This window comes from Lepisosteus platostomus, chromosome 6 (assembly GCF_059453375.1).
Source record: "Lepisosteus platostomus isolate fLepPlt1 chromosome 6, fLepPlt1.hap1, whole genome shotgun sequence".
In the NCBI taxonomy this organism is placed as follows: Eukaryota; Metazoa; Chordata; class Actinopteri; order Semionotiformes; family Lepisosteidae; genus Lepisosteus; species Lepisosteus platostomus.
The window spans coordinates 46,702,465-46,730,311 of record NC_142616.1 but is presented as its reverse complement, the minus strand read 5'-3'; positions in this window follow the sequence as shown (position 1 = coordinate 46,730,311).

Below are 27,847 nucleotides of genomic sequence, written 5' to 3'. Positions count from 1 at the left end.
GCTCTTCTGAGCCTTGCTGTTACATGGAGATTCAGTTGTCTGAAAAAACGCGTTTATTTCGGGCTGAAAAACACGTTTTGAAAAGTGTGCATTTACTGCCCCATAACTTACATGGGGTTGACCAAACTTGCAGAAACATGTTTATTTCTGCTGAAAAACACGTTTTGACACTTTCTGCACACTGGGGTTAAGATCTGAGTGTCTGGGCTCTTCTGAGCCTTGATGTTACATGGGAATTCAGTTGTCTGAAAAAACGCGTTTATTTCGGGCTGAAAAACACGTTTTGAAAAGTGTGCATTTACTGCCCCATAACTTACATGGGGTTGACCAAACTTGCAGAAACATGTTTATTTCTGCTGAAAAACACGTTCTGACACCTTCTGCACACTGGGGTTAAGATCTGAGTGTGTGGGCTCTTCTGAGCCTTGCTGTTACATGGGGATTCAGTTGTCTGAAAAAACGCGTTTATTTCGGGCTGAAAAACACGTTTTGAAAAGTGTGCATTTACTGACCCATAACTTACATGGGGTTGACCAAACTTGCAGAAACATGTTTATTTCTGCTGAAAAACACGTTTTGACACTTTCTGCACACTGGGGTTAAGAGCTGAGTGTGTGGGCTCTTCTGAGCCTTGATGTTACATGGGGATTCAGTTGTCTGAAAAAACGCGTTTATGTCGGGCTGAAAAACACGTTTTGAAAAGTGTGCATTTACTGCCCCATAACTTACATGGGGTTGACCAAACTTGCAGAAACATGTTTATTTCTGCTGAAAAACACGTTCTGACACTTTCTGCACACTGGGGTTAAGATCTGAGTGTGTGGGCTCTTCTGAGCCTTGCTGTTACATGGGGATTCAGTTGTCTGAAAAAACGCGTTTATTTCGGGCTGAAAAACACGTTTTGAAAAGTGTGCATTTACTGCCCCATAACTTACATGGGGTTGACCAAACTTGCAGAAACATGTTTATTTCTGCTGAAAAACACGTTTTGACACTTTCTGCACACTGGGGTTAAGAGCTGAGTGTGTGGGCTCTTCTGAGCCTTGCTGTTACATGGGGATTCAGTTGTCTGAAAAAACGAGTTTATTTCGGGCTGAAAAACACGTTTTGAAAAGTGTGCATTTACTGCCCCATAACTTACATGGGGTTGACCAAACTTGCAGAAACATGTTTATTTCTGCTGAAAAACACGTTTTGACACTTTCTGCACACTGGGGTTAAGAGCTGAGTGTGTGGGCTCTTCTGAGCCTTGCTGTTACATGGGGATTCAGTTGTCTGAAAAAACGCGTTTATTTCGGGCTGAAAAACACGTTTTGAAAAGTGTGCATTTACTGCCCCATAACTTACATGGGGTTGACCAAACTTGCAGAAACATGTTTATTTCTGCTGAAAAACACGTTTTGACACTTTCTGCACACTGGGGTTAAGATCTGAGTGTGTGGGCTCTTCTGAGCCTTGATGTTACATGGGAATTCAGTTGTCTGAAAAAACGCGTTTATTTCGGGCTGAAAAACACGTTTTGAAAAGTGTGCATTTCCTGCCCCATAACTTACATGGGGTTGACCAAACTTGCAGAAACATGTTTATTTCTGCTGAAAAACACGTTCTGACACTTTCTGCACACTGGGGTTAAGATCTGAGTGTGTGGGCTCTTCTTAGCCTTGCTGTTACATGGGGATTCAGTTGTCTGAAAAAACGCGTTTATTTCGGGCTGAAAAACACGTTTTGAAAAGTGTGCATTTACTGACCCATAACTTACATGGGGTTGACCAAACTTGCAGAAACATGTTTATTTCTGCTGAAAAACACGTTTTGACACTTTCTGCACACTGGGGTTAAGAGCTGAGTGTGTGGGCTCTTCTGAGCCTTGCTGTTACATGGAGATTCAGTTGTCTGAAAAAACGCGTTTATTTCGGGCTGAAAAACACGTTTTGAAAAGTGTGCATTTACTGCCCCATAACTTACATGGGGTTGACCAAACTTGCAGAAACATGTTTATTTCTGCTGAAAAACACGTTTTGACACTTTCTGCACACTGGGGTTAAGATCTGAGTGTCTGGGCTCTTCTGAGCCTTGATGTTACATGGGAATTCAGTTGTCTGAAAAAACGCGTTTATTTCGGGATGAAAAACACGTTTTGAAAAGTGTGCATTTACTGCCCCATAACTTACATGGGGTTGACCAAACTTGCAGAAACATGTTTATTTCTGCTGAAAAACACGTTCTGACACCTTCTGCACACTGGGGTTAAGATCTGAGTGTGTGGGCTCTTCTGAGCCTTGCTGTTACATGGGGATTCAGTTGTCTGAAAAAACGCGTTTATTTCGGGCTGAAAAACACGTTTTGAAAAGTGTGCATTTACTGACCCATAACTTACATGGGGTTGACCAAACTTGCAGAAACATGTTTATTTCTGCTGAAAAACACGTTTTGACACTTTCTGCACACTGGGGTTAAGAGCTGAGTGTGTGGGCTCTTCTGAGCCTTGATGTTACATGGGGATTCAGTTGTCTGAAAAAACGCGTTTATGTCGGGCTGAAAAACACGTTTTGAAAAGTGTGCATTTACTGCCCCATAACTTACATGGGGTTGACCAAACTTGCAGAAACATGTTTATTTCTGCTGAAAAACACGTTCTGACACTTTCTGCACACTGGGGTTAAGATCTGAGTGTGTGGGCTCTTCTGAGCCTTGCTGTTACATGGGGATTCAGTTGTCTGAAAAAACACGTTTATTTCGGGATGAAAAACACGTTTTGAAAAGTGTGCATTTACTGCCCCATAACTTACATGGGGTTGACCAAACTTGCAGAAACATGTTTATTTCTGCTGAAAAACACGTTTTGACACTTTCTGCACACTGGGGTTAAGAGCTGAGTGTGTGGGCTCTTCTGAGCCTTGCTGTTACATGGGGATTCAGTTGTCTGAAAAAACGAGTTTATTTCGGGCTGAAAAACACGTTTTGAAAAGTGTGCATTTACTGCCCCATAACTTACATGGGGTTGACCAAACTTGCAGAAACATGTTTATTTCTGCTGAAAAACACGTTTTGACACTTTCTGCACACTGGGGTTAAGATCTGAGTGTGTGGGCTCTTCTGAGCCTTGATGTTACATGGGAATTCAGTTGTCTGAAAAAACGCGTTTATTTCGGGCTGAAAAACACGTTTTGAAAAGTGTGCATTTCCTGCCCCATAACTTACATGGGGTTGACCAAACTTGCAGAAACATGTTTATTTCTGCTGAAAAACACGTTCTGACACTTTCTGCACACTGGGGTTAAGATCTGAGTGTGTGGGCTCTTCTGAGCCTTGCTGTTACATGGGGATTCAGTTGTCTGAAAAAACGCGTTTATTTCGGGCTGAAAAACACGTTTTGAAAAATGTGCATTTACTGACCCATAACTTACATGGGGTTGACCAAACTTGCAGAAACATGTTTATTTCTGCTGAAAAACACGTTTTGACACTTTCTGCACACTGGGGTTAAGAGCTGAGTGTGTGGGCTCTTCTGAGCCTTGATGTTACATGGGGATTCAGTTGTCTGAAAAAACGCGTTTATTTCGGGCTGAAAAACACGTTTTGAAAAGTGTGCATTTACTGCCCCATAACTTACATGGCGTTGACCAAACTTGCAGAAACATGTTTATTTCTGCTGAAAAACACGTTCTGACACTTTCTGCACACTGGGGTTAAGATCTGAGTGTGTGGGCTCTTCTGAGCCTTGATGTTACATGGGGATTCAGTTGTCTGAAAAAACGCGTTTATTTCGGGCTGAAAAACACGTTTTGAAAAGTGTGCATTTACTGCCCCATAACTTACATGGGGTTGACCAAACTTGCAGAAACATGTTTATTTCTGCTGAAAAACACGTTCTGACACTTTCTGCACACTGGGGTTAAGATCTGAGTGTGTGGGCTCTTCTGAGCCTTGCTGTTACATGGGGATTCAGTTGTTTGAAAAAACGCGTTTATTTCGGGCTGAAAAACACGTTTTGAAAAGTGTGCATTTAATGCCCCATAACTTACATGGGGTTGACCAAACTTGCAGAAACATGTTTATTTCTGCTGAAAAACACGTTTTGACACTTTCTGCACACTGGGGTTAAGAGCTGAGTGTGTGGGCTCTTTAGAGCCTTGCTGTTACATGGAGATTCAGTTGTCTAAAAAAACGCGTTTATTTCGGGCTGAAAAACACGTTTTGAAAAGTGTGCATTTACTGCCCCATAACTTACATGGGGTTGACCAAACTTGCAGAAACATGTTTATTTCTGCTGAAAAACACGTTTTGACACTTTCTGCACACTGGGGTTAAGAGCTGAGTGTGTGGGCTCTTCTGAGCTTTGCTGTTACATGGGGATTCAGTTGTCTGAAAAAACGCGTTTATTTCGGGCTGAAAAACACGTTTTGAAAAGTGTGCATTTACTGCCCCATAACTTACATGGGGTTGACCAAACTTGCAGAAACATGTTTATTTCTGCTGAAAAACACGTTTTGACACTTTCTGCACACTGGGGTTAAGAGCTGAGTGTGTGGGCTCTTCTGAGCCTTGCTGTTACATGGAGATTCAGTTGTCTGAAAAAACGCGTTTATTTCGGGCTGAAAAACACGTTTTGAAAAGTGTGCATTTACTGCCCCATAACTTACATGGGGTTGACCAAACTTGCAGAAACATGTTTATTTCTGCTGAAAAACACGTTTTGACACTTTCTGCACACTGGGGTTAAGATCTGAGTGTCTGGGCTCTTCTGAGCCTTGATGTTACATGGGAATTCAGTTGTCTGAAAAAACGCGTTTATTTCGGGCTGAAAAACACGTTTTGAAAAGTGTGCATTTACTGCCCCATAACTTACATGGGGTTGACCAAACTTGCAGAAACATGTTTATTTCTGCTGAAAAACACGTTCTGACACCTTCTGCACACTGGGGTTAAGATCTGAGTGTGTGGGCTCTTCTGAGCCTTGCTGTTACATGGGGATTCAGTTGTCTGAAAAAACGCGTTTATTTCGGGCTGAAAAACACGTTTTGAAAAGTGTGCATTTACTGACCCATAACTTACATGGGGTTGACCAAACTTGCAGAAACATGTTTATTTCTGCTGAAAAACACGTTTTGACACTTTCTGCACACTGGGGTTAAGAGCTGAGTGTGTGGGCTCTTCTGAGCCTTGATGTTACATGGGGATTCAGTTGTCTGAAAAAACGCGTTTATGTCGGGCTGAAAAACACGTTTTGAAAAGTGTGCATTTACTGCCCCATAACTTACATGGGGTTGACCAAACTTGCAGAAACATGTTTATTTCTGCTGAAAAACACGTTTTGACACTTTCTGCACACTGGGGTTAAGAGCTGAGTGTGTGGGCTCTTCTGAGCCTTGCTGTTACATGGGGATTCAGTTGTCTGAAAAAACGAGTTTATTTCGGGCTGAAAAACACGTTTTGAAAAGTGTGCATTTACTGCCCCATAACTTACATGGGGTTGACCAAACTTGCAGAAACATGTTTATTTCTGCTGAAAAACACGTTTTGACACTTTCTGCACACTGGGGTTAAGAGCTGAGTGTGTGGGCTCTTCTGAGCCTTGCTGTTACATGGGGATTCAGTTGTCTGAAAAAACGCGTTTATTTCGGGCTGAAAAACACGTTTTGAAAAGTGTGCATTTACTGCCCCATAACTTACATGGGGTTGACCAAACTTGCAGAAACATGTTTATTTCTGCTGAAAAACACGTTTTGACACTTTCTGCACACTGGGGTTAAGATCTGAGTGTGTGGGCTCTTCTGAGCCTTGATGTTACATGGGAATTCAGTTGTCTGAAAAAACGCGTTTATTTCGGGCTGAAAAACACGTTTTGAAAAGTGTGCATTTCCTGCCCCATAACTTACATGGGGTTGACCAAACTTGCAGAAACATGTTTATTTCTGCTGAAAAACACGTTCTGACACTTTCTGCACACTGGGGTTAAGATCTGAGTGTGTGGGCTCTTCTGAGCCTTGCTGTTACATGGGGATTCAGTTGTCTGAAAAAACGCGTTTATTTCGGGCTGAAAAACACGTTTTGAAAAGTGTGCATTTACTGACCCATAACTTACATGGGGTTGACCAAACTTGCAGAAACATGTTTATTTCTGCTGAAAAACACGTTTTGACACTTTCTGCACACTGGGGTTAAGATCTGAGTGTCTGGGCTCTTCTGAGCCTTGATGTTACATGGGAATTCAGTTGTCTGAAAAAACGCGTTTATTTCGGGCTGAAAAACACGTTTTGAAAAGTGTGCATTTACTGCCCCATTACTTACATGGGGTTGACCAAACTTGCAGAAACATGTTTATTTCTGCTGAAAAACACGTTCTGACACCTTCTGCACACTGGGGTTAAGATCTGAGTGTGTGGGCTCTTCTGAGCCTTGCTGTTACATGGGGATTCAGTTGTCTGAAAAAACGCGTTTATTTCGGGCTGAAAAACACGTTTTGAAAAGTGTGCATTTACTGACCCATAACTTACATGGGGTTGACCAAACTTGCAGAAACATGTTTATTTCTGCTGAAAAACACGTTTTGACACTTTCTGCACACTGGGGTTAAGAGCTGAGTGTGTGGGCTCTTCTGAGCCTTGATGTTACATGGGGATTCAGTTGTCTGAAAAAACGCGTTTATGTCGGGCTGAAAAACACGTTTTGAAAAGTGTGCATTTACTGCCCCATAACTTACATGGGGTTGACCAAACTTGCAGAAACATGTTTATTTCTGCTGAAAAACACGTTCTGACACTTTCTGCACACTGGGGTTAAGATCTGAGTGTGTGGGCTCTTCTGAGCCTTGCTGTTACATGGGGATTCAGTTGTCTGAAAAAACGCGTTTATTTCGGGATGAAAAACACGTTTTGAAAAGTGTGCATTTACTGCCCCATAACTTACATGGGGTTGACCAAACTTGCAGAAACATGTTTATTTCTGCTGAAAAACACGTTTTGACACTTTCTGCACACTGGGGTTAAGAGCTGAGTGTGTGGGCTCTTCTGAGCCTTGCTGTTACATGGGGATTCAGTTGTCTGAAAAAACGAGTTTATTTCGGGCTGAAAAACACGTTTTGAAAAGTGTGCATTTACTGCCCCATAACTTACATGGGGTTGACCAAACTTGCAGAAACATGTTTATTTCTGCTGAAAAACACGTTTTGACACTTTCTGCACACTGGGGTTAAGAGCTGAGTGTGTGGGCTCTTCTGAGCCTTGCTGTTACATGGGGATTCAGTTGTCTGAAAAAACGCGTTTATTTCGGGCTGAAAAACACGTTTTGAAAAGTGTGCATTTACTGCCCCATAACTTACATGGGGTTGACCAAACTTGCAGAAACATGTTTATTTCTGCTGAAAAACACGTTTTGACACTTTCTGCACACTGGGGTTAAGATCTGAGTGTGTGGGCTCTTCTGAGCCTTGATGTTACATGGGAATTCAGTTGTCTGAAAAAACGCGTTTATTTCGGGCTGAAAAACACGTTTTGAAAAGTGTGCATTTCCTGCCCCATAACTTACATGGGGTTGACCAAACTTGCAGAAACATGTTTATTTCTGCTGAAAAACACGTTCTGACACTTTCTGCACACTGGGGTTAAGATCTGAGTGTGTGGGCTCTTCTGAGCCTTGCTGTTACATGGGGATTCAGTTGTCTGAAAAAACGCGTTTATTTCGGGCTGAAAAACACGTTTTGAAAAGTGTGCATTTACTGACCCATAACTTACATGGGGTTGACCAAACTTGCAGAAACATGTTTATTTCTGCTGAAAAACACGTTTTGACACTTTCTGCACACTGGGGTTAAGAGCTGAGTGTGTGGGCTCTTCTGAGCCTTGATGTTACATGGGGATTCAGTTGTCTGAAAAAACGCGTTTATTTCGGGCTGAAAAACACGTTTTGAAAAGTGTGCATTTACTGCCCCATAACTTACATGGGGTTGACCAAACTTGCAGAAACATGTTTATTTCTGCTGAAAAACACGTTCTGACACTTTCTGCACACTGGGGTTAAGATCTGAGTGTGTGGGCTCTTCTGAGCCTTGATGTTACATGGGGATTCAGTTGTCTGAAAAAACGCGTTTATTTCGGGCTGAAAAACACGTTTTGAAAAGTGTGCATTTACTGCCCCATAACTTACATGGGGTTGACCAAACTTGCAGAAACATGTTTATTTCTGCTGAAAAACACGTTCTGACACTTTCTGCACACTGGGGTTAAGATCTGAGTGTGTGGGCTCTTCTGAGCCTTGCTGTTACATGGGGATTCAGTTGTCTGAAAAAACGCGTTTATTTCGGGCTGAAAAACACGTTTTGAAAAGTGTGCATTTAAGGCCCCATAACTTACATGGGGTTGACCAAACTTGCAGAAACATGTTTATTTCTGCTGAAAAACACGTTTTGACACTTTCTGCACACTGGGGTTAAGAGCTGAGTGTGTGGGCTCTTTAGAGCCTTGCTGTTACATGGAGATTCAGTTGTCTGAAAAAACGCGTTTATTTCGGGCTGAAAAACACGTTTTGAAAAGTGTGCATTTACTGCCCCATAACTTACATGGGGTTGACCAAACTTGCAGAAACATGTTTATTTCTGCTGAAAAACACGTTTTGACACTTTCTGCACACTGGGGTTAAGATCTGAGTGTCTGGGCTCTTCTGAGCCTTGATGTTACATGGGAATTCAGTTGTCTGAAAAAACGCGTTTATTTCGGGCTGAAAAACACGTTTTGAAAAGTGTGCATTTACTGCCCCATAACTTACATGGGGTTGACCAAACTTGCAGAAACATGTTTATTTCTGCTGAAAAACACGTTCTGACACCTTCTGCACACTGGGGTTAAGATCTGAGTGTGTGGGCTCTTCTGAGCCTTGCTGTTACATGGGGATTCAGTTGTCTGAAAAAACGCGTTTATTTCGGGCTGAAAAACACGTTTTGAAAAGTGTGCATTTACTGACCCATAACTTACATGGGGTTGACCAAACTTGCAGAAACATGTTTATTTCTGCTGAAAAACACGTTTTGACACTTTCTGCACACTGGGGTTAAGAGCTGAGTGTGTGGGCTCTTCTGAGCCTTGATGTTACATGGGGATTCAGTTGTCTGAAAAAACGCGTTTATGTCGGGCTGAAAAACACGTTTTGAAAAGTGTGCATTTACTGCCCCATAACTTACATGGGGTTGACCAAACTTGCAGAAACATGTTTATTTCTGCTGAAAAACACGTTCTGACACTTTCTGCACACTGGGGTTAAGATCTGAGTGTGTGGGCTCTTCTGAGCCTTGCTGTTACATGGGGATTCAGTTGTCTGAAAAAACGCGTTTATTTCGGGATGAAAAACACGTTTTGAAAAGTGTGCATTTACTGCCCCATAACTTACATGGGGTTGACCAAACTTGCAGAAACATGTTTATTTCTGCTGAAAAACACGTTTTGACACTTTCTGCACACTGGGGTTAAGAGCTGAGTGTGTGGGCTCTTCTGAGCCTTGCTGTTACATGGGGATTCAGTTGTCTGAAAAAACGAGTTTATTTCGGGCTGAAAAACACGTTTTGAAAAGTGTGCATTTACTGCCCCATAACTTACATGGGGTTGACCAAACTTGCAGAAACATGTTTATTTCTGCTGAAAAACACGTTTTGACACTTTCTGCACACTGGGGTTAAGAGCTGAGTGTGTGGGCTCTTCTGAGCCTTGCTGTTACATGGGGATTCAGTTGTCTGAAAAAACGCGTTTATTTCGGGCTGAAAAACACGTTTTGAAAAGTGTGCATTTACTGCCCCATAACTTACATGGGGTTGACCAAACTTGCAGAAACATGTTTATTTCTGCTGAAAAACACGTTTTGACACTTTCTGCACACTGGGGTTAAGATCTGAGTGTGTGGGCTCTTCTGAGCCTTGATGTTACATGGGAATTCAGTTGTCTGAAAAAACGCGTTTATTTCGGGCTGAAAAACACGTTTTGAAAAGTGTGCATTTCCTGCCCCATAACTTACATGGGGTTGACCAAACTTGCAGAAACATGTTTATTTCTGCTGAAAAACACGTTCTGACACTTTCTGCACACTGGGGTTAAGATCTGAGTGTGTGGGCTCTTCTGAGCCTTGCTGTTACATGGGGATTCAGTTGTCTGAAAAAACGCGTTTATTTCGGGCTGAAAAACACGTTTTGAAAATTGTGCATTTACTGACCCATAACTTACATGGGGTTGACCAAACTTGCAGAAACATGTTTATTTCTGCTGAAAAACACGTTTTGACACTTTCTGCACACTGGGGTTAAGAGCTGAGTGTGTGGGCTCTTCTGAGCCTTGATGTTACATGGGGATTCAGTTGTCTGAAAAAACGCGTTTATTTCGGGCTGAAAAACACGTTTTGAAAAGTGTGCATTTACTGCCCCATAACTTACATGGGGTTGACCAAACTTGCAGAAACATGTTTATTTCTGCTGAAAAACACGTTCTGACACTTTCTGCACACTGGGGTTAAGATCTGAGTGTGTGGGCTCTTCTGAGCCTTGATGTTACATGGGGATTCAGTTGTCTGAAAAAACGCGTTTATTTCGGGCTGAAAAACACGTTTTGAAAAGTGTGCATTTACTGCCCCATAACTTACATGGGGTTGACCAAACTTGCAGAAACATGTTTATTTCTGCTGAAAAACACGTTCTGACACTTTCTGCACACTGGGGTTAAGAGCTGAGTGTGTGGGCTCTTTAGAGCCTTGCTGTTACATGGAGATTCAGTTGTCTAAAAAAACGCGTTTATTTCGGGCTGAAAAACACGTTTTGAAAAGTGTGCATTTACTGCCCCATAACTTACATGGGGTTGACCAAACTTGCAGAAACATGTTTATTTCTGCTGAAAAACACATTTTGACACTTTCTGCACACTGGGGTTAAGAGCTGAGTGTGTGGGCTCTTCTGAGCCTTGCTGTTACATGGGGATTCAGTTGTCTGAAAAAACGCGTTTATTTCGGGCTGAAAAACACGTTTTGAAAAGTGTGCATTTACTGCCCCATAACTTACATGGGGTTGACCAAACTTGCAGAAACATGTTTATTTCTGCTGAAAAACACGTTTTGACACTTTCTGCACACTGGGGTTAAGATCTGAGTGTGTGGGCTCTTCTGAGCCTTGATGTTACATGGGAATTCAGTTGTCTGAAAAAACGCGTTTATTTCGGGCTGAAAAACACGTTTTGAAAAGTGTGCATTTACTGCCCCATAACTTACATGGGGTTGACCAAACTTGCAGAAACATGTTTATTTCTGCTGAAAAACACGTTCTGACACTTTCTGCACACTGGGGTTAAGATCTGAGTGTGTGGGCTCTTCTGAGCCTTGCTGTTACATGGGGATTCAGTTGTCTGAAAAAACGCGTTTATTTCGGGCTGAAAAACACGTTTTGAAAAGTGTGCATTTACTGCCCCATAACTTACATGGGGTTGACCAAACTTGCAGAAACATGTTTATTTCTGCTGAAAAACACGTTTTGACACTTTCTGCACACTGGGGTTAAGAGCTGAGTGTGTGGGCTCTTCTGAGCCTTGCTGTTACATGGAGATTCAGTTGTCTGAAAAAACGCGTTTATTTCGGGCTGAAAAACACGTTTTGAAAAGTGTGCATTTACTGCCCCATAACTTACATGGGGTTGACCAAACTTGCAGAAACATGTTTATTTCTGCTGAAAAACACATTTTGACACTTTCTGCACACTGGGGTTAAGAGCTGAGTGTGTGGGCTCTTCTGAGCCTTGCTGTTACATGGGGATTCAGTTGTCTGAAAAAACGCGTTTATTTCGGGCTGAAAAACACGTTTTGAAAAGTGTGCATTTACTGCCCCATTACTTACATGGGGTTGACCAAACTTGCAGAAACATGTTTATTTCTGCTGAAAAACACGTTTTGACACTTTCTGCACACTGGGGTTAAGAGCTGAGTGTGTGGGCTCTTCTGAGCCTTGATGTTACATGGGGATTCAGTTGTCTGAAAAAACGCGTTTATTTCGGGCTGAAAAACACGTTTTGAAAAGTGTGCATTTACTGACCCATAACTTACATGGGGTTGACCAAACTTGCAGAAAAATGTTTATTTCTGCTGAAAAACACGTTTTGACACTTTCTGCACACTGGGGTTAAGAGCTGAGTGTGTGGGCTCTTCTGAGCCTTGCTGTTACATGGGGATTCAGTTGTCTGAAAAAACGCGTTTATTTCGGGCTGAAAAACACGTTTTGAAAAGTGTGCATTTACTGCCACATAACTTACATGGGGTTGACCAAACTTGCAGAAACATGTTTATTTCTGCTGAAAAACACGTTCTGACACTTTCTGCACACTGGGGTTAAGAGCTGAGTGTGTGGGCTCTTCTGAGCCTTGCTGTTACATGGGGATTCAGTTGTCTGAAAAAACGCGTTTATTTCGGGCTGAAAAACACGTTTTGAAAAGTGTGCATTTACTGCCCCATAACTTACATGGGGTTGACCAAACTTGCAGAAACATGTTTATTTCTGCTGAAAAACACGTTTTGACACTTTCTGCACACTGGGGTTAAGATCTGAGTGTGTGGGCTCCTCTGAGCCTTGATGTTACATGGGGATTCAGTTGTCTGAAAAAACGCGTTTATTTCGGGCTGAAAAACACGTTTTGAAAAGTGTGCATTTACTGCCCCATAACTTACATGGGGTTGACCAAACTTGCAGAAACATGTTTATTTCTGCTGAAAAACACGTTCTGACACTTTCTGCACACTGGGGTTAAGATCTGAGTGTGTGGGCTCTTCTGAGCCTTGCTGTTACATGGGGATTCAGTTGTCTGAAAAAACGCGTTTATTTCGGGCTGAAAAACACGTTTTGAAAAGTGTGCATTTACTGCCCCATAACTTACATGGGGTTGACCAAACTTGCAGAAACATGTTTATTTCTGCTGAAAAACACGTTTTGACACTTTCTGCACACTGGGGTTAAGAGCTGAGTGTGTGGGCTCTTCTAAGCCTTGATGTTACATGGGGATTCAGTTGTCTGAAAAAACGCGTTTATTTCGGGCTGAAAAACACGTTTTGAAAAGTGTGCTGTTACTGCCCCATAACTTACATGGGGTTGACCAAACTTGCAGAAACATGTTTATTTCTGCTGAAAAACACGTTTTGACACTTTCTGCACACTGGGGTTAAGAGCTGAGTGTGTGGGCTCTTCTGAGCCTTGCTGTTACATGGGGATTCAGTTGTCTGAAAAAACGCGTTTATTTCGGGCTGAAAAACACGTTTTGAAAAGTGTGCATTTACTGCCCCATAACTTTCATGGGGTTGACCAAACTTGCAGAAACATGTTTATTTCTGCTGAAAAACACGTTTTGACACTTTCTGCACACTGGGGTTAAGAGCTGAGTGTGTGGGCTCTTCTGAGCCTTGATGTTACATGGGGATTCAGTTGTCTGAAAAAACGCGTTTATTTCGGGCTGAAAAACACGTTTTGAAAAGTGTGCATTTACTGCCCCATAACTTACATGGGGTTGACCAAACTTGCAGAAACATGTTTATTTCTGCTGAAAAACACATTTTGACACTTTCTGCACACTGGGGTTAAGAGCTGAGTGTGTGGGCTCTTCTGAACCTTGCTGTTACATGGGGATTCAGTTGTCTGAAAAAACGCGTTTATTTCGGGCTGAAAAACACGTTTTGAAAAGTGTGCATTTACTGCCCCATAACTTACATGGGGTTGACCAAACTTGCAGAAACATGTTTATTTCTGCTGAAAAACACGTTTTGACACTTTCTGCACACTGGGGTTAAGAGCTGAGTGTGTGGGCTCTTCTGAGCCTTGATGTTACATGGGGATTCAGTTGTCTGAAAAAACGCGTTTATTTCGGGCTGAAAAACACGTTTTGAAAAGTGTGCATTTACTGCCCCATAACTTACATGGGGTTGACCAAACTTGCAGAAACATGTTTATTTCTGCTGAAAAACACGTTTTGACACTTTCTGCACACTGGGGTTAAGAGCTGAGTGTGTGGGCTCTTCTGAGCTTTGCTGTTACATGGGGATTCAGTTGTCTGAAAAAACGCGTTTATTTCGGGCTGAAAAACACGTTTTGAAAAGTGTGCATTTACTGCCCCATAACTTACAAGGGGTTGACCAAACTTGCAGAAACATGTTTATTTCTGCTGAAAAACACGTTTTGACACTTTCTGCACACTAGGGTTAAGAGCTGAGTGTGTGGGCTCTTCTGAGCCTTGCTGTTACATGGAGATTCAGTTGTCTGAAAAAACGCGTTTATTTCGGGCTGAAAAACACGTTTTGAAAAGTGTGCATTTACTGCCCCATAACTTACATGGGGTTGACCAAACTTGCAGAAACATGTTTATTTCTGCTGAAAAACACGTTTTGACACTTTCTGCACACTGGGGTTAAGATCTGAGTGTGTGGGCTCTACTGAGCCTTGCTGTTACATGGGGATTCAGTTGTCTGAAAAAACGCTTTTATTTCGGGCTGAAAAACACGTTTTGAAAAGTGTGCATTTACTGCCCCATAACTTACATGGGGTTGACCAAACTTGCAGAAACATGTTTATTTCTGCTGAAAAACACGTTTTGACACTTTCTGCACACTGGGGTTAAGAGCTGAGTGTGTGGGCTCTTCTGAGCCTTGTTGTTACATGGAGATTCAGTTGTCTGAAAAAACGCGTTTATTTCGGGCTGAAAAACACGTTTTGAAAAGTGTGCATTTACTGCCCCATAACTTACATGGGGTTGACCAAACTTGCAGAAACATGTTTATTTCTGCTGAAAAACACGTTCTGACACTTTCTGCACACTGGGGTTAAGATCTGAGTGTGTGGGCTCTTCTGAGCCTTGATGTTACATGGGGATTCAGTTGTCTGAAAAAACGCGTTTATTTCGGGCTGAAAAACACGTTTTGAAAAGTGTGCATTTACTGCCCCATAACTTACATGGGGTTGACCAAACTTGCAGAAACATGTTTATTTCTGCTGAAAAACACGTTCTGACACTTTCTGCACACTGGGGTTAAGATCTGAGTGTGTGGGCTCTTCTGAGCCTTGCTGTTACATGGGGATTCAGTTGTCTGAAAAAACGCGTTTATTTCGGGCTGAAAAACACGTTTTGAAAAGTGTGCATTTAATGGCCCATAACTTACATGGGGTTGACCAAACTTGCAGAAACATGTTTATTTCTGCTGAAAAACACGTTTTGACACTTTCTGCACACTGGGGTTAAGAGCTGAGTGTGTGGGCTCTTTAGAGCCTTGCTGTTACATGGAGATTCAGTTGTCTGAAAAAACGCGTTTATTTCGGGCTGAAAAACACGTTTTGAAAAGTGTGCATTTACTGCCCCATAACTTACATGGGGTTGACCAAACTTGCAGAAACATGTTTATTTCTGCTGAAAAACACGTTTTGACACTTTCTGCACACTGGGGTTAAGATCTGAGTGTCTGGGCTCTTCTGAGCCTTGATGTTACATGGGAATTCAGTTGTCTGAAAAAACGCGTTTATTTCGGGCTGAAAAACACGTTTTGAAAAGTGTGCATTTACTGCCCCATAACTTACATGGGGTTGACCAAACTTGCAGAAACATGTTTATTTCTGCTGAAAAACACGTTCTGACACCTTCTGCACACTGGGGTTAAGATCTGAGTGTGTGGGCTCTTCTGAGCCTTGCTGTTACATGGGGATTCAGTTGTCTGAAAAAACGCGTTTATTTCGGGCTGAAAAACACGTTTTGAAAAGTGTGCATTTACTGACCCATAACTTACATGGGGTTGACCAAACTTGCAGAAACATGTTTATTTCTGCTGAAAAAATCGTTTTGACACTTTCTGCACACTGGGGTTAAGAGCTGAGTGTGTGGGCTCTTCTGAGCCTTGATGTTACATGGGGATTCAGTTGTCTGAAAAAACGCGTTTATGTCGGGCTGAAAAACACGTTTTGAAAAGTGTGCATTTACTGCCCCATAACTTACATGGGGTTGACCAAACTTGCAGAAACATGTTTATTTCTGCTGAAAAACACGTTCTGACACTTTCTGCACACTGGGGTTAAGATCTGAGTGTGTGGGCTCTTCTGAGCCTTGCTGTTACATGGGGATTCAGTTGTCTGAAAAAACGCGTTTATTTCGGGATGAAAAACACGTTTTGAAAAGTGTGCATTTACTGCCCCATAACTTACATGGGGTTGACCAAACTTGCAGAAACATGTTTATTTCTGCTGAAAAACACGTTTTGACACTTTCTGCACACTGGGGTTAAGAGCTGAGTGTGTGGGCTCTTCTGAGCCTTGCTGTTACATGGGGATTCAGTTGTCTGAAAAAACGAGTTTATTTCGGGCTGAAAAACACGTTTTGAAAAGTGTGCATTTACTGCCCCATAACTTACATGGGGTTGACCAAACTTGCAGAAACATGTTTATTTCTGCTGAAAAACACGTTTTGACACTTTCTGCACACTGGGGTTAAGAGCTGAGTGTGTGGGCTCTTCTGAGCCTTGCTGTTACATGGGGATTCAGTTGTCTGAAAAAACGCGTTTATTTCGGGCTGAAAAACACGTTTTGAAAAGTGTGCATTTACTGCCCCATAACTTACATGGGGTTGACCAAACTTGCAGAAACATGTTTATTTCTGCTGAAAAACACGTTTTGACACTTTCTGCACACTGGGGTTAAGATCTGAGTGTGTGGGCTCTTCTGAGCCTTGATGTTACATGGGAATTCAGTTGTCTGAAAAAACGCGTTTATTTCGGGCTGAAAAACACGTTTTGAAAAGTGTGCATTTCCTGCCCCATAACTTACATGGGGTTGACCAAACTTGCAGAAACATGTTTATTTCTGCTGAAAAACACGTTCTGACACTTTCTGCACACTGGGGTTAAGATCTGAGTGTGTGGGCTCTTCTGAGCCTTGCTGTTACATGGGGATTCAGTTGTCTGAAAAAACGCGTTTATTTCGGGCTGAAAAACACGTTTTGAAAAGTGTGCATTTACTGACCCATAACTTACATGGGGTTGACCAAACTTGCAGAAACATGTTTATTTCTGCTGAAAAACACGTTTTGACACTTTCTGCACACTGGGGTTAAGAGCTGAGTGTGTGGGCTCTTCTGAGCCTTGATGTTACATGGGGATTCAGTTGTCTGAAAAAACGCGTTTATTTCGGGCTGAAAAACACGTTTTGAAAAGTGTGCATTTACTGCCCCATAACTTACATGGGGTTGACCAAACTTGCAGAAACATGTTTATTTCTGCTGAAAAACACGTTCTGACACTTTCTGCACACTGGGGTTAAGATCTGAGTGTGTGGGCTCTTCTGAGCCTTGATGTTACATGGGGATTCAGTTGTCTGAAAAAACGCGTTTATTTCGGGCTGAAAACACGTTTTGAAAAGTGTGCATTTACTGCCCCATAACTTACATGGGGTTGACCAAACTTGCAGAAACATGTTTATTTCTGCTGAAAAACACGTTCTGACACTTTCTGCACACTGGGGTTAAGATCTGAGTGTGTGGGCTCTTCTGAGCCTTGCTGTTACATGGGGATTCAGTTGTCTGAAAAAACGCGTTTATTTCGGGCTGAAAAACACGTTTTGAAAAGTGTGCATTTAATGCCCCATAACTTACATGGGGTTGACCAAACTTGCAGAAACATGTTTATTTCTGCTGAAAAACACGTTTTGACACTTTCTGCACACTGGGGTTAAGAGCTGAGTGTGTGGGCTCTTTAGAGCCTTGCTGTTACATGGAGATTCAGTTGTCTAAAAAAACGCGTTTATTTCGGGCTGAAAAACACGTTTTGAAAAGTGTGCATTTACTGCCCCATAACTTACATGGGGTTGACCAAACTTGCAGAAACATGTTTATTTCTGCTGAAAAACACATTTTGACACTTTCTGCACACTGGGGTTAAGAGCTGAGTGTGTGGGCTCTTCTGAGCCTTGCTGTTACATGGGGATTCAGTTGTCTGAAAAAACGCGTTTATTTCGGGCTGAAAAACACGTTTTGAAAAGTGTGCATTTACTGCCCCATAACTTACATGGGGTTGACCAAACTTGCAGAAACATGTTTATTTCTGCTGAAAAACACGTTTTGACACTTTCTGCACACTGGGGTTAAGATCTGAGTGTGTGGGCTCTTCTGAGCCTTGATGTTACATGGGAATTCAGTTGTCTGAAAAAACGCGTTTATTTCGGGCTGAAAAACACGTTTTGAAAAGTGTGCATTTACTGCCCCATAACTTACATGGGGTTGACCAAACTTGCAGAAACATGTTTATTTCTGCTGAAAAACACGTTCTGACACTTTCTGCACACTGGGGTTAAGATCTGAGTGTGTGGGCTCTTCTGAGCCTTGCTGTTACATGGGGATTCAGTTGTCTGAAAAAACGCGTTTATTTCGGGCTGAAAAACACGTTTTGAAAAGTGTGCATTTACTGCCCCATAACTTACATGGGGTTGACCAAACTTGCAGAAACATGTTTATTTCTGCTGAAAAACACGTTTTGACACTTTCTGCACACTGGGGTTAAGAGCTGAGTGTGTGGGCTCTTCTGAGCCTTGCTGTTACATGGAGATTCAGTTGTCTGAAAAAACGCGTTTATTTCGGGCTGAAAAACACGTTTTGAAAAGTGTGCATTAACTGCCCCATAACTTACATGGGGTTGACCAAACTTGCAGAAACATGTTTATTTCTGCTGAAAAACACATTTTGACACTTTCTGCACACTGGGGTTAAGAGCTGAGTGTGTGGGCTCTTCTGAGCCTTGCTGTTACATGGGGATTCAGTTGTCTGAAAAAACGCGTTTATTTCGGGCTGAAAAACACGTTTTGAAAAGTGTGCATTTACTGCCCCATTACTTACATGGGGTTGACCAAACTTGCAGAAACATGTTTATTTCTGCTGAAAAACACGTTTTGACACTTTCTGCACACTGGGGTTAAGAGCTGAGTGTGTGGGCTCTTCTGAGCCTTGATGTTACATGGGGATTCAGTTGTCTGAAAAAACGCGTTTATTTCGGGCTGAAAAACACGTTTTGAAAAGTGTGCATTTACTGACCCATAACTTACATGGGGTTGACCAAACTTGCAGAAAAATGTTTATTTCTGCTGAAAAACACGTTTTGACACTTTCTGCACACTGGGGTTAAGAGCTGAGTGTGTGGGCTCTTCTGAGCCTTGCTGTTACATGGGGATTCAGTTGTCTGAAAAAACGCGTTTATTTCGGGCTGAAAAACACGTTTTGAAAAGTGTGCATTTACTGCCCCATAACTTACATGGGGTTGACCAAACTTGCAGAAACATGTTTATTTCTGCTGAAAAACACGTTCTGACACTTTCTGCACACTGGGGTTAAGATCTGAGTGTGTGGGCTCTTCTGAGCCTTGCTGTTACATGGGGATTCAGTTGTCTGAAAAAACGCGTTTATTTCGGGCTGAAAAACACGTTTTGAAAAGTGTGCATTTACTGCCCCATAACTTACATGGGGTTGACCAAATTTGCAGAAACATGTTTTTTTCTGCTGAAAAACACGTTCTGACACCTTCTGCACACTGGGGTTAAGATCTGAGTGTGTGGGCTCTTCTGAGCCTTGCTGTTACATGGGGATTCAGTTGTCTGAAAAAACGCGTTTATTTCGGGCTGAAAAACACGTTTTGAAAAGTGTGCATTTACTGACCCATAACTTACATGGGGTTGACCAAACTTGCAGAAACATGTTTATTTCTGCTGAAAAAATCGTTTTGACACTTTCTGCACACTGGGGTTAAGAGCTGAGTGTGTGGGCTCTTCTGAGCCTTGATGTTACATGGGGATTCAGTTGTCTGAAAAAACGCGTTTATGTCGGGCTGAAAAACACGTTTTGAAAAGTGTGCATTTACTGCCCCATAACTTACATGGGGTTGACCAAACTTGCAGAAACATGTTTATTTCTGCTGAAAAACACGTTCTGACACTTTCTGCACACTGGGGTTAAGATCTGAGTGTGTGGGCTCTTCTGAGCCTTGCTGTTACATGGGGATTCAGTTGTCTGAAAAAACGCGTTTATTTCGGGATGAAAAACACGTTTTGAAAAGTGTGCATTTACTGCCCCATAACTTACATGGGGTTGACCAAACTTGCAGAAACATGTTTATTTCTGCTGAAAAACACGTTTTGACACTTTCTGCACACTGGGGTTAAGAGCTGAGTGTGTGGGCTCTTCTGAGCCTTGCTGTTACATGGGGATTCAGTTGTCTGAAAAAACGAGTTTATTTCGGGCTGAAAAACAGGTTTTGAAAAGTGTGCATTTACTGCCCCATAACTTACATGGGGTTGACCAAACTTGCAGAAACATGTTTATTTCTGCTGAAAAACACGTTTTGACACTTTCTGCACACTGGGGTTAAGAGCTGAGTGTGTGGGCTCTTCTGAGCCTTGCTGTTACATGGGGATTCAGTTGTCTGAAAAAACGCGTTTATTTCGGGCTGAAAAACACGTTTTGAAAAGTGTGCATTTACTGCCCCATAACTTACATGGGGTTGACCAAACTTGCAGAAACATGTTTATTTCTGCTGAAAAACACGTTTTGACACTTTCTGCACACTGGGGTTAAGATCTGAGTGTGTGGGCTCTTCTGAGCCTTGATGTTACATGGGAATTCAGTTGTCTGAAAAAACGCGTTTATTTCGGGCTGAAAAACACGTTTTGAAAAGTGTGCATTTCCTGCCCCATAACTTACATGGGGTTGACCAAACTTGCAGAAACATGTTTATTTCTGCTGAAAAACACGTTCTGACACTTTCTGCACACTGGGGTTAAGATCTGAGTGTGTGGGCTCTTCTGAGCCTTGCTGTTACATGGGGATTCAGTTGTCTGAAAAAACGCGTTTATTTCGGGCTGAAAAACACGTTTTGAAAAGTGTGCATTTACTGACCCATAACTTACATGGGGTTGACCAAACTTGCAGAAACATGTTTATTTCTGCTGAAAAACACGTTTTGACACTTTCTGCACACTGGGGTTAAGAGCTGAGTGTGTGGGCTCTTCTGAGCCTTGATGTTACATGGGGATTCAGTTGTCTGAAAAAACGCGTTTATTTCGGGCTGAAAAACACGTTTTGAAAAGTGTGCATTTACTGCCCCATAACTTACATGGGGTTGACCAAACTTGCAGAAACATGTTTATTTCTGCTGAAAAACACGTTCTGACACTTTCTGCACACTGGGGTTAAGATCTGAGTGTGTGGGCTCTTCTGAGCCTTGATGTTACATGGGGATTCAGTTGTCTGAAAAAACGCGTTTATTTCGGGCTGAAAAACACGTTTTGAAAAGTGTGCATTTACTGCCCCATAACTTACATGGGGTTGACCAAACTTGCAGAAACATGTTTATTTCTGCTGAAAAACACGTTCTGACACTTTCTGCACACTGGGGTTAAGATCTGAGTGTGTGGGCTCTTCTGAGCCTTGCTGTTACATGGGGATTCAGTTGTCTGAAAAAACGCGTTTATTTCGGGCTGAAAAACACGTTTTGAAAAGTGTGCATTTAATGCCCCATAACTTACATGGGGTTGACCAAACTTGCAGAAACATGTTTATTTCTGCTGAAAAACACGTTTTGACACTTTCTGCACACTGGGGTTAAGAGCTGAGTGTGTGGGCTCTTTAGAGCCTTGCTGTTACATGGAGATTCAGTTGTCTAAAAAAACGCGTTTATTTCGGGCTGAAAAACACGTTTTGAAAAGTGTGCATTTACTGCCCCATAACTTACATGGGGTTGACCAAACTTGCAGAAACATGTTTATTTCTGCTGAAAAACACATTTTGACACTTTCTGCACACTGGGGTTAAGAGCTGAGTGTGTGGGCTCTTCTGAGCCTTGCTGTTACATGGGGATTCAGTTGTCTGAAAAAACGCGTTTATTTCGGGCTGAAAAACACGTTTTGAAAAGTGTGCATTTACTGCCCCATAACTTACATGGGGTTGACCAAACTTGCAGAAACATGTTTATTTCTGCTGAAAAACACGTTTTGACACTTTCTGCACACTGGGGTTAAGATCTGAGTGTGTGGGCTCTTCTGAGCCTTGATGTTACATGGGAATTCAGTTGTCTGAAAAAACGCGTTTATTTCGGGCTGAAAAACACGTTTTGAAAAGTGTGCATTTACTGCCCCATAACTTACATGGGGTTGACCAAACTTGCAGAAACATGTTTATTTCTGCTGAAAAACACGTTCTGACACTTTCTGCACACTGGGGTTAAGATCTGAGTGTGTGGGCTCTTCTGAGCCTTGCTGTTACATGGGGATTCAGTTGTCTGAAAAAACGCGTTTATTTCGGGCTGAAAAACACGTTTTGAAAAGTGTGCATTTACTGCCCCATAACTTACATGGGGTTGACCAAACTTGCAGAAACATGTTTATTTCTGCTGAAAAACACGTTTTGACACTTTCTGCACACTGGGGTTAAGAGCTGAGTGTGTGGGCTCTTCTGAGCCTTGCTGTTACATGGAGATTCAGTTGTCTGAAAAAACGCGTTTATTTCGGGCTGAAAAACACGTTTTGAAAAGTGTGCATTTACTGCCCCATAACTTACATGGGGTTGACCAAACTTGCAGAAACATGTTTATTTCTGCTGAAAAACACATTTTGACACTTTCTGCACACTGGGGTTAAGAGCTGAGTGTGTGGGCTCTTCTGAGCCTTGCTGTTACATGGGGATTCAGTTGTCTGAAAAAACGCGTTTATTTCGGGCTGAAAAACACGTTTTGAAAAGTGTGCATTTACTGCCCCATTACTTACATGGGGTTGACCAAACTTGCAGAAACATGTTTATTTCTGCTGAAAAACACGTTTTGACACTTTCTGCACACTGGGGTTAAGAGCTGAGTGTGTGGGCTCTTCTGAGCTTTGATGTTACATGGGGATTCAGTTGTCTGAAAAAACGCGTTTATTTCGGGCTGAAAAACACGTTTTGAAAAGTGTGCATTTACTGACCCATAACTTACATGGGGTTGACCAAACTTGCAGAAACATGTTTATTTCTGCTGAAAAACACGTTTTGACACTTTCTGCACACTGGGGTTAAGATCTGAGTGTGTGGGCTCTTCTGAGCCTTGATGTTACATGGGAATTCAGTTGTCTGAAAAAACGCGTTTATTTCGGGCTGAAAAACACGTTTTGAAAAGTGTGCATTTCCTGCCCCATAACTTACATGGGGTTGACCAAACTTGCAGAAACATGTTTATTTCTGCTGAAAAACACGTTCTGACACTTTCTGCACACTGGGGTTAAGATCTGAGTGTGTGGGCTCTTCTGAGCCTTGCTGTTACATGGGGATTCAGTTGTCTGAAAAAACGCGTTTATTTCGGGCTGAAAAACACGTTTTGAAAAGTGTGCATTTACTGACCCATAACTTACATGGGGTTGACCAAACTTGCAGAAACATGTTTATTTCTGCTGAAAAACACGTTTTGACACTTTCTGCACACTGGGGTTAAGAGCTGAGTGTGTGGGCTCTTCTGAGCCTTGATGTTACATGGGGATTCAGTTGTCTGAAAAAACGCGTTTATTTCGGGCTGAAAAACACGTTTTGAAAAGTGTGCATTTACTGCCCCATAACTTACATGGGGTTGACCAAACTTGCAGAAACATGTTTATTTCTGCTGAAAAACACGTTCTGACACTTTCTGCACACTGGGGTTAAGATCTGAGTGTGTGGGCTCTTCTGAGCCTTGATGTTACATGGGGATTCAGTTGTCTGAAAAAACGCGTTTATTTCGGGCTGAAAACACGTTTTGAAAAGTGTGCATTTACTGCCCCATAACTTACATGGGGTTGACCAAACTTGCAGAAACATGTTTATTTCTGCTGAAAAACACGTTCTGACACTTTCTGCACACTGGGGTTAAGATCTGAGTGTGTGGGCTCTTCTGAGCCTTGCTGTTACATGGGGATTCAGTTGTCTGAAAAAACGCGTTTATTTCGGGCTGAAAAACACGTTTTGAAAAGTGTGCATTTAATGCCCCATAACTTACATGGGGTTGACCAAACTTGCAGAAACATGTTTATTTCTGCTGAAAAACACGTTTTGACACTTTCTGCACACTGGGGTTAAGAGCTGAGTGTGTGGGCTCTTTAGAGCCTTGCTGTTACATGGAGATTCAGTTGTCTAAAAAAACGCGTTTATTTCGGGCTGAAAAACACGTTTTGAAAAGTGTGCATTTACTGCCCCATAACTTACATGGGGTTGACCAAACTTGCAGAAACATGTTTATTTCTGCTGAAAAACACATTTTGACACTTTCTGCACACTGGGGTTAAGAGCTGAGTGTGTGGGCTCTTCTGAGCCTTGCTGTTACATGGGGATTCAGTTGTCTGAAAAAACGCGTTTATTTCGGGCTGAAAAACACGTTTTGAAAAGTGTGCATTTACTGCCCCATAACTTACATGGGGTTGACCAAACTTGCAGAAACATGTTTATTTCTGCTGAAAAACACGTTTTGACACTTTCTGCACACTGGGGTTAAGATCTGAGTGTGTGGGCTCTTCTGAGCCTTGATGTTACATGGGAATTCAGTTGTCTGAAAAAACGCGTTTATTTCGGGCTGAAAAACACGTTTTGAAAAGTGTGCATTTACTGCCCCATAACTTACATGGGGTTGACCAAACTTGCAGAAACATGTTTATTTCTGCTGAAAAACACGTTCTGACACTTTCTGCACACTGGGGTTAAGATCTGAGTGTGTGGGCTCTTCTGAGCCTTGCTGTTACATGGGGATTCAGTTGTCTGAAAAAACGCGTTTATTTCGGGCTGAAAAACACGTTTTGAAAAGTGTGCATTTACTGCCCCATAACTTACATGGGGTTGACCAAACTTGCAGAAACATGTTTATTTCTGCTGAAAAACACGTTTTGACACTTTCTGCACACTGGGGTTAAGAGCTGAGTGTGTGGGCTCTTCTGAGCCTTGCTGTTACATGGAGATTCAGTTGTCTGAAAAAACGCGTTTATTTCGGGCTGAAAAACACGTTTTGAAAAGTGTGCATTAACTGCCCCATAACTTACATGGGGTTGACCAAACTTGCAGAAACATGTTTATTTCTGCTGAAAAACACATTTTGACACTTTCTGCACACTGGGGTTAAGAGCTGAGTGTGTGGGCTCTTCTGAGCCTTGCTGTTACATGGGGATTCAGTTGTCTGAAAAAACGCGTTTATTTCGGGCTGAAAAACACGTTTTGAAAAGTGTGCATTTACTGCCCCATTACTTACATGGGGTTGACCAAACTTGCAGAAACATGTTTATTTCTGCTGAAAAACACGTTTTGACACTTTCTGCACACTGGGGTTAAGAGCTGAGTGTGTGGGCTCTTCTGAGCCTTGATGTTACATGGGGATTCAGTTGTCTGAAAAAACGCGTTTATTTCGGGCTGAAAAACACGTTTTGAAAAGTGTGCATTTACTGACCCATAACTTACATGGGGTTGACCAAACTTGCAGAAAAATGTTTATTTCTGCTGAAAAACACGTTTTGACACTTTCTGCACACTGGGGTTAAGAGCTGAGTGTGTGGGCTCTTCTGAGCCTTGCTGTTACATGGGGATTCAGTTGTCTGAAAAAACGCGTTTATTTCGGGCTGAAAAACACGTTTTGAAAAGTGTGCATTTACTGCCCCATAACTTACATGGGGTTGACCAAACTTGCAGAAACATGTTTATTTCTGCTGAAAAACACGTTCTGACACTTTCTGCACACTGGGGTTAAGATCTGAGTGTGTGGGCTCTTCTGAGCCTTGCTGTTACATGGGGATTCAGTTGTCTGAAAAAACGCGTTTATTTCGGGCTGAAAAACACGTTTTGAAAAGTGTGCATTTACTGCCCCATAACTTACATGGGGTTGACCAAATTTGCAGAAACATGTTTTTTTCTGCTGAAAAACACGTTCTGACACCTTCTGCACACTGGGGTTAAGATCTGAGTGTGTGGGCTCTTCTGAGCCTTGCTGTTACATGGGGATTCAGTTGTCTGAAAAAACGCGTTTATTTCGGGCTGAAAAACACGTTTTGAAAAGTGTGCATTTACTGACCCATAACTTACATGGGGTTGACCAAACTTGCAGAAACATGTTTATTTCTGCTGAAAAAATCGTTTTGACACTTTCTGCACACTGGGGTTAAGAGCTGAGTGTGTGGGCTCTTCTGAGCCTTGATGTTACATGGGGATTCAGTTGTCTGAAAAAACGCGTTTATGTCGGGCTGAAAAACACGTTTTGAAAAGTGTGCATTTACTGCCCCATAACTTACATGGGGTTGACCAAACTTGCAGAAACATGTTTATTTCTGCTGAAAAACACGTTCTGACACTTTCTGCACACTGGGGTTAAGATCTGAGTGTGTGGGCTCTTCTGAGCCTTGCTGTTACATGGGGATTCAGTTGTCTGAAAAAACGCGTTTATTTCGGGATGAAAAACACGTTTTGAAAAGTGTGCATTTACTGCCCCATAACTTACATGGGGTTGACCAAACTTGCAGAAACATGTTTATTTCTGCTGAAAAACACGTTTTGACACTTTCTGCACACTGGGGTTAAGAGCTGAGTGTGTGGGCTCTTCTGAGCCTTGCTGTTACATGGGGATTCAGTTGTCTGAAAAAACGAGTTTATTTCGGGCTGAAAAACAGGTTTTGAAAAGTGTGCATTTACTGCCCCATAACTTACATGGGGTTGACCAAACTTGCAGAAACATGTTTATTTCTGCTGAAAAACACGTTTTGACACTTTCTGCACACTGGGGTTAAGAGCTGAGTGTGTGGGCTCTTCTGAGCCTTGCTGTTACATGGGGATTCAGTTGTCTGAAAAAACGCGTTTATTTCGGGCTGAAAAACACGTTTTGAAAAGTGTGCATTTACTGCCCCATAACTTACATGGGGTTGACCAAACTTGCAGAAACATGTTTATTTCTGCTGAAAAACACGTTTTGACACTTTCTGCACACTGGGGTTAAGATCTGAGTGTGTGGGCTCTTCTGAGCCTTGATGTTACATGGGAATTCAGTTGTCTGAAAAAACGCGTTTATTTCGGGCTGAAAAACACGTTTTGAAAAGTGTGCATTTCCTGCCCCATAACTTACATGGGGTTGACCAAACTTGCAGAAACATGTTTATTTCTGCTGAAAAACACGTTCTGACACTTTCTGCACACTGGGGTTAAGATCTGAGTGTGTGGGCTCTTCTGAGCCTTGCTGTTACATGGGGATTCAGTTGTCTGAAAAAACGCGTTTATTTCGGGCTGAAAAACACGTTTTGAAAAGTGTGCATTTACTGACCCATAACTTACATGGGGTTGACCAAACTTGCAGAAACATGTTTATTTCTGCTGAAAAACACGTTTTGACACTTTCTGCACACTGGGGTTAAGAGCTGAGTGTGTGGGCTCTTCTGAGCCTTGATGTTACATGGGGATTCAGTTGTCTGAAAAAACGCGTTTATTTCGGGCTGAAAAACACGTTTTGAAAAGTGTGCATTTACTGCCCCATAACTTACATGGGGTTGACCAAACTTGCAGAAACATGTTTATTTCTGCTGAAAAACACGTTCTGACACTTTCTGCACACTGGGGTTAAGATCTGAGTGTGTGGGCTCTTCTGAGCCTTGATGTTACATGGGGATTCAGTTGTCTGAAAAAACGCGTTTATTTCGGGCTGAAAAACACGTTTTGAAAAGTGTGCATTTACTGCCCCATAACTTACATGGGGTTGACCAAACTTGCAGAAACATGTTTATTTCTGCTGAAAAACACGTTCTGACACTTTCTGCACACTGGGGTTAAGATCTGAGTGTGTGGGCTCTTCTGAGCCTTGCTGTTACATGGGGATTCAGTTGT